The sequence below is a fragment of the Sminthopsis crassicaudata genome, chromosome 3, assembly GCF_048593235.1.
Source record: "Sminthopsis crassicaudata isolate SCR6 chromosome 3, ASM4859323v1, whole genome shotgun sequence".
Lineage (NCBI taxonomy): Eukaryota > Metazoa > Chordata > Mammalia > Dasyuromorphia > Dasyuridae > Sminthopsis > Sminthopsis crassicaudata.
This window is the reverse complement of record NC_133619.1, coordinates 141,047,224-141,054,143: the sequence shown is the minus strand read 5'-3', so window position 1 is coordinate 141,054,143 and position 6,920 is coordinate 141,047,224.

The window sequence follows — 6,920 nt, the reverse complement described above, 5'->3', positions numbered from 1 at the left end:
TTTAAATTATTTATAAATATTTAACCTTTCCTTTTTTTACTATATTCTAATATAATAACATTTGCTTTTAATTTGTAGACTAATAAACCATATGTTGATATAATTTAGTTAGTATATCTTCATAGAATTTCTCTACCTCTTCATTCTCTGCAATAGATAATAACACTGAAGCTACAATCAGTTTTCATGGTATTTTTTGTTTTTTTTTAATGAATGCATACAATGAGCACAGTGAAACAAGATAAATTTGTGTTCTTTTAAATGATGCTTCTAGTAGTATTCTGATGCACATCCTAGGAATTCCAAGGAATACCTCCAATCCTGTCTTCCATTTCACAACAACTTTCTAGATAAAAATACCATGAAGAAATCATTTAACATAATAAATTAATGAGATGTTTTTCAATTGTTTATTAAAAAACCTGGTTTCATTGAAATATATTTCTTGTGTATATCACCTAAAATTATGTTTCACAGCTCTGAATTTATATTAATCAAACCCACAAGTAGCACTATGGTACTGTGAATAAAATAAATTTGATCTCTGAATATAAAGACAAAGACAGCAAGTTTCAATCACAGCAGAGTCATTTAGTAACTATGTGAATTGACCAAGCCACCTAACATAAACAATATAGGAAGAGTTAGACAACATAAACATTTAAGATCTAACACTTTTCCAACTCTAAAACTGTGATCTGATGAACTGCATCTGAATGTATAGAACAAACCAGAACTGTTTATTTTAAGCAAAAGAGCCATAGGGTTGTTTTATCAGGGGAAAAAAAAAAGTCTATCCCATAAATTACCCTTGTGTTTAAAAATTGTAGACATTTAGAATTGTTGCCAAAATAATTAATACATGATAAGTGCAAATAATTAATACATGATAAGGCTGCTTGACTTGAGTCAAGCTGTATTATGCAGTTTCTTTGGATCTCGAGTATCTCTGGAGCAAATGCTTTTGCAATGAAATAACATGACCAAAGAATGGATATGGGAGAGTACATATGGCAAGGAACATGACATATTCAGCAATAACTTTTTTTTTTTAATTCTGTCTTCATAATACATGCCAAAAATGAGAATTTTAGAAAAAAAAAAAAAAACAAAACTTGAATCTTTGTAAAAGGAATAGATATGAATAGCAAAGTTGTGATATGGGAAATAAAGGTAATATTGGAAATATTTACCATTTTAAGAGAAATAATATAGCCATGTTTGCAGGAAATATGATTTACATATCTATATGTCTATTTAAAGCCTTTTATATTTTATCTTGCTTACATATTCTCTTTTTACTATTATCTCATGTGTTGCTGTTGCATGTCAGACTCTTTGTGATACTCTCTGGTGTTTTCTTGACAAAAATATCAGAGCAGGTTCCCATTTCCTTCTCCACTTCGTTTAACAATGAGAAACTGAGGCAAACTGAGTTCAGTAATTTTCTAGATCTGCTTTACTGGGATGAGAAGGGAATTCTGTTCAAGAATAGCAACAGCAGCAGTCAACCAGTCAGCCTTATAGCAGGGGGCCTGAAGCAAGGCTCCAGGCCTGGGGAGATACATCACAGAAATTCTGCTTTTCTGAAAACCATCAGCCCCCTAGGCAAGTGAGAGTTGTATACAGCAAAAGTAGACCTCACTTAAAGGATACTACTCCAAGCACAAGCCACAAAAAAATCCCATTGCTAAGCAATAGTAAAGCCTAGCTCAGGGACTGACCAACATCAAGACCTCATCCCAGGGGCCTACTGGCAGAGACATGTTGTTTCCATAGCAACCCACTAGCAAGCCTCTCTCTCTAAGGCAGACCAACAACAAGATCCCTCTTCCAGGACCAGCCATTCTGTTACCATAGAAACCCAGCAGTAATGCCCCACTGCTGGTACAGTGATGTAGCTAAATTCCAGACCAATGAGAGGCCAACAGGGAATCCCAACCCCAGTAAAAGCCAAAAGGGAAGCCTATCCTCCAGAGAATGAAAGCACCTAATCCAAGATATCAAATAAAGACTGCTGGGGCCAGAACCCCAGGAGAAAACCTGGGAGAGCCCAACACATCACATATAATACACACACACACACACACACACACACACACACACACACACACACACGACAAGCAAAGAAGAAAAAAAAAAAAGAAAAAAAAAAGCCTGACTATAGAAAGTCACTATGATGATGGGGAAGACCAAGCCATAAAATTGGAAAGGCCAATAACTCCATAACAAATAGAAATTGCCAGAAAGAAAACAAGAACTCACTGGAAAAAAATGCTTATAAGTTAGAACTGAATAAATGAAAATAAATAATTCTATGAGACATTTTTATATAATAAGACAAAATTTTAAAATGTAATTCCTTGATTATTTCTTATTTTTTTTTACTATTTTTTCTTTTTCTATTAATTCAGTAGTTTAATAGAAATCTGAATTGCTAATTAATACTTGGAAAATTTCTAGGTTAAAATCCTATAATTCTTTTTATAAAAAGACTATCCTGGATATATAGAAGGAGAGACAAGATTTTAGATCAGGAACCCATCTGACCTCTCCCAAATATTCCTGCAATTAACACTTTATTTTTTTTTTTTAGTGTTTTTTTATTTTATTTTATTAAAGCTTTTTTTCCCAAAACATATACATAGATAATTTTTAACATTCACCCTTGTGAACCCTTGTATTCCAATGTTTTTTCCTCCCTCTCTTCCCTCAACTCTCTCCCCTTGATGGCAAATAATCCAATCTATACTGAACATGTGATTCTTATACACACACACACACATATATGTGTATATATATATATATATATATATATATATATATATATCCATAATTATCATGTTCTACAAGAAAAAAATGAGTGAAAGTACTATGTTATGACCTACACTCGGTCCCAACAGTCCTCTCTCTAGGTACAGATGGTTCTCCATCACAAGACCACTGAATTGGTCTAAATCACCTCCATGTTGAAAAGAGCCATGTCCATCAGAATTCATCATAATGTAATCTTGCCGTTGCCATGTATAATATTCGCCTGGCTCTACTAACTTCACTTAGCATCAGTTCAATATGCCTCTTCAGGCCTCTCTATAATCAGATCATTTGTGATCATTTCTTGTACAACAATAGCATTCCATTTCATTCATATACCATAACATATTCAGTTACTCTCCAAGTGATGGGCATCCATGCAATTTTCAGTTCCTTGACACTAAAGAAAGGGCTGCTACAAACATTTTTGCACATGTGGGTCACTTTCCCTTTTTAATAATCTATTTGGCATATAGGTCCAGTAGAGACACTGTTGGTTAAAAGCATATGCACAGTTTAAAAGCCCTTTGGACATACTTCTACATTGCTCTCCAGAATGTCTGGATCCATCCACAACTCCATCAATAATGGATTAGTGTCCCAGTTTTCCTAAATTCCCTCCAAAATCCTTCATTGTCTTTTGCTATCATATTAGCCAATCTGAAAGACATGTAATGTTTTAATTTAATTAAAACTTTAAAATTGCATCCCAGTACAACTCTGAGGAAGCAATAAGAATTAAAACAAAAAGTTAAACATTAATTCTACATGTAATGAGAAAAAAAAATTTCAAAATCAGCTTTGACACTTAACTACTCTGTGACCCCTGGCAAGTTATTTACCCTTTTCCCTCAATTTCCTCTTAAAAGTAAAAAGAAAGCTGAGTCAAATGTCTTATAAACTCTAGAACATTTTCTGCAATTTGAAATTCAAATGATATTTGAATTTGGCAGGCCAATTTGCAGGGAGTAACTTCTGTTTTTCCAATGAATGTAAACTTTGTCACTTGTTTTCTTTTTCCCAATTTTAGTGAATCCTAAACTTCACTGATTTTAATTATCCTATAATGAGATTTTGATGTTTCTTCAATCCCTTTTCTAACTTTAATTCCTGAAGCCCCTTGATTTTTTTACATTCCTTACACTGTATTGTTTGATCCTTTGTTTGATTAACTTTGAATTTTAAAGTATTGGATTCATTTTTCTGTTATTGAGTAAAAATGGTGAAAAGGGAAGTCTTGATAAGGCTAAATTTATGCTGGAGCATTGGTAGTTATTTATCAAGTTTAGTTATGGAATTTAAACAATGCATTCCTTGTAGTACATTTGGTTAATTAAAGGGGGAAAAGATGGAGTATCTTTTTATTTTTATTCACATTCTGAGATACAGAGAATAACACAAATTGCAGCAGGAGTAATTTCAGAGGCCAAAAACAGTCATCCTGCATTCTTTGCCAAGACCTTTTATATTTTCTATCCTGCTTTTTGATGAAATTATTACTCTTGCAAAAAGGCAAGTCTTCAATTCAACCTTGATTATTTTTAACTCCAAAGAGAAATTCTCCACCAAATGAACTTGTTGAAAAATATTATTGCCATGACCAGTGGCAGAAAATGGAAAACACAAAATCAATCCTATATATATATCAATCCAATATATATATAAAGATTAATTCCTAGCTGTTTTTTTGTCCTTTGTTCTTGAAAAGGATCATGACATCAAGGACATGATTCCATGCCATGTAAGTGAATTGGATTTGAGTGAGGGAGAGCAGTGCAAAGTTACCTCCCTCATTTTCCCTTCCAGAACCATCTGAGTCCTGTAGCAAGACATAGATTAGGATAACTGCAAATCACCCTGGATACAACAAGCTGAGATTTTCAATAAATATCGGTTTGATTGAGGCTGCAGCTGTTCAGTAACTATGTTGCAACTGAAGCAAAAAATCTTTTCTTTTGCCTAGAGAAAATAAATTTGAAAAAATAACCTTAAAATAAATAAATCTTCAAGCGAAAGGTTCTCAGAGTTTCTGGTCAAAGCAGAAATGGTTATTATTTACATTCAATCTGAATCAATCGGGACGCAAAAATGACCAAATGGGGCTTGCCCTGGTGCCTCTTAGCATCAAATAACTAAAGTCATGGTCCTCTTCCAGAACAAAGGATGAACAACAATTTGTGTGAGTAGAGCAGGCCCATAACATAGAACTAGTTAATTGGAAACTTCCTTCCTTCCTCCCTTACTCCTTCCCTGCTTTCTCTCCTTCCTTCTTTTTTTTTTTCTTCCTTCTTTCCTTTCCTCCTTTCCTCTGTCCACAGAAGGTATCATACCCATACCTTCACATGTTTTTAAAAGCTTTTGGGGGGATTTCCAAACTTTCCCAAAATATTTTGGGGTTTACTGTGTAGGTTTTCTTTTTCAAGAACAATGCCTTATTCCCTAATAGCTTTTCCTAAAGATTCCTACTTTATTACCCATTTATTATATCTATCCTCTGGCTTCTTCAGTTTTTAATTATACAGCTCTGAAACTTTTTTTTTTTTTTTTCAAACGCATTTCTTTCCACTTTTCTCAGCTAGCTCTCTGATTCCTTTTTTGCATTGTCAGGATCTTCTAATTTGTCCATGTGTAAGAATTTAGTAATATCATTACTTTTCACTGTGCTCAATTGCTTATTTTCCTAGAATTCTTTAACAGTTACATGAAAATGATCAATTAACATATTTGAATTTTTTTTCACTCATTTCTTTGCATATTTGCATTGAATAACTTCACATCATATTGCTATTTTTTATTAAGTACATTTATGATCCCTTAGATTCAATTTCCTCATTTTAAAGATGAAAAAAAAATGAGACTAGGAAAAATTAAATGTCAATGCAGATGGTTGTAGTACAAAGAAAACCAGTAATTTCTGGTTCCAAAACCAAAGTAGTTTTTGCAAGGAGATGTTCTGGACTACCACAGCTATTTCTCCTTCACCATTCATGGGTGGATTTAGTACAACAATTCAAAGACAATGGGGCTAAATGTGAGTTATAAAGATATGATAAACATGTTGAGCCTTTTCAGAGATGAGTTGAAAGATGGGAGGGAAGGGACATTTTAAATTAATTCTTTATATCTGGGTCTCTCTGTATTCTTACTTTCTTTCTTTTTCACTGTGTATTTGTGTGTGTGTCTCCGTGTGTGTCTGTCCTCCCACACAATGTTCCACATAGTTTACTAAAGGTAAATTGTTATGCTTTTTTTTTTTTCTTTCTGTAATTGTGGAACTCTATCACCTCAACGATAGCTTCATATACTGAAGAAGGGAACACTTTGACCATGGAGTTCTATTCCCTCTCTAATGATTACTATAATACTATGATATCTTTAATCAATCAATAACATATGGACAACAAAAGGTTTTCTCTTTCAAGAAATAAAAGGCATGTTTCACTTATATTGTGTAAAGAATTACCAGAGTTTTTTCAAAATTGTTTTTCTTTATAATGTTCTTTATAATTTTTATTTTTTTTATAATTGTATACATTTTTAAAATTTATCTTATAAACTTTTCATCAATCCATGGAGGTCTTCCAATCTTCCAAGTTTTTTTTTTGTTTTTGTTTTTGTGTTTTCCTAAAATTGTATGATTTTTTTTTTTTTTGGCACAATCATATTTCATTACTTTCAGCCATCGCATTTTGTTTAACACCCACCAATAAAAGAATATCCTCTGATTTTTTTGGGGGGGTGGGGTAACTAGTAATTAATCACAAATGAAGCCTGGAATGACAAGATAGAACTTGGAAAGAAGAAGACAAAATCCAAAAGTAAGAAGGTTAAAAATGCCACTAGTTTTGCAAGGAAAAATTTAAAGACATTTTAGATTTTTTTTTAAATGTGTGTGCGTTCTTTTCTGGTTAGCAAATTGGCAAATTTCTATGAATCCATTATAAGATTTCTTGGATTGAGGTAAAGAAGAAAAGGAAGGAAAAATAAAGACCAACTTAAAAACAGCAACAGTGAAAGAAGAAAAAGTTTATTGCAGTGAACTAAAAGAACAAATTGTGGGGTCATGTGAAAATAGGATAAGCACTTTGCCCTTTGGTCAATAGATA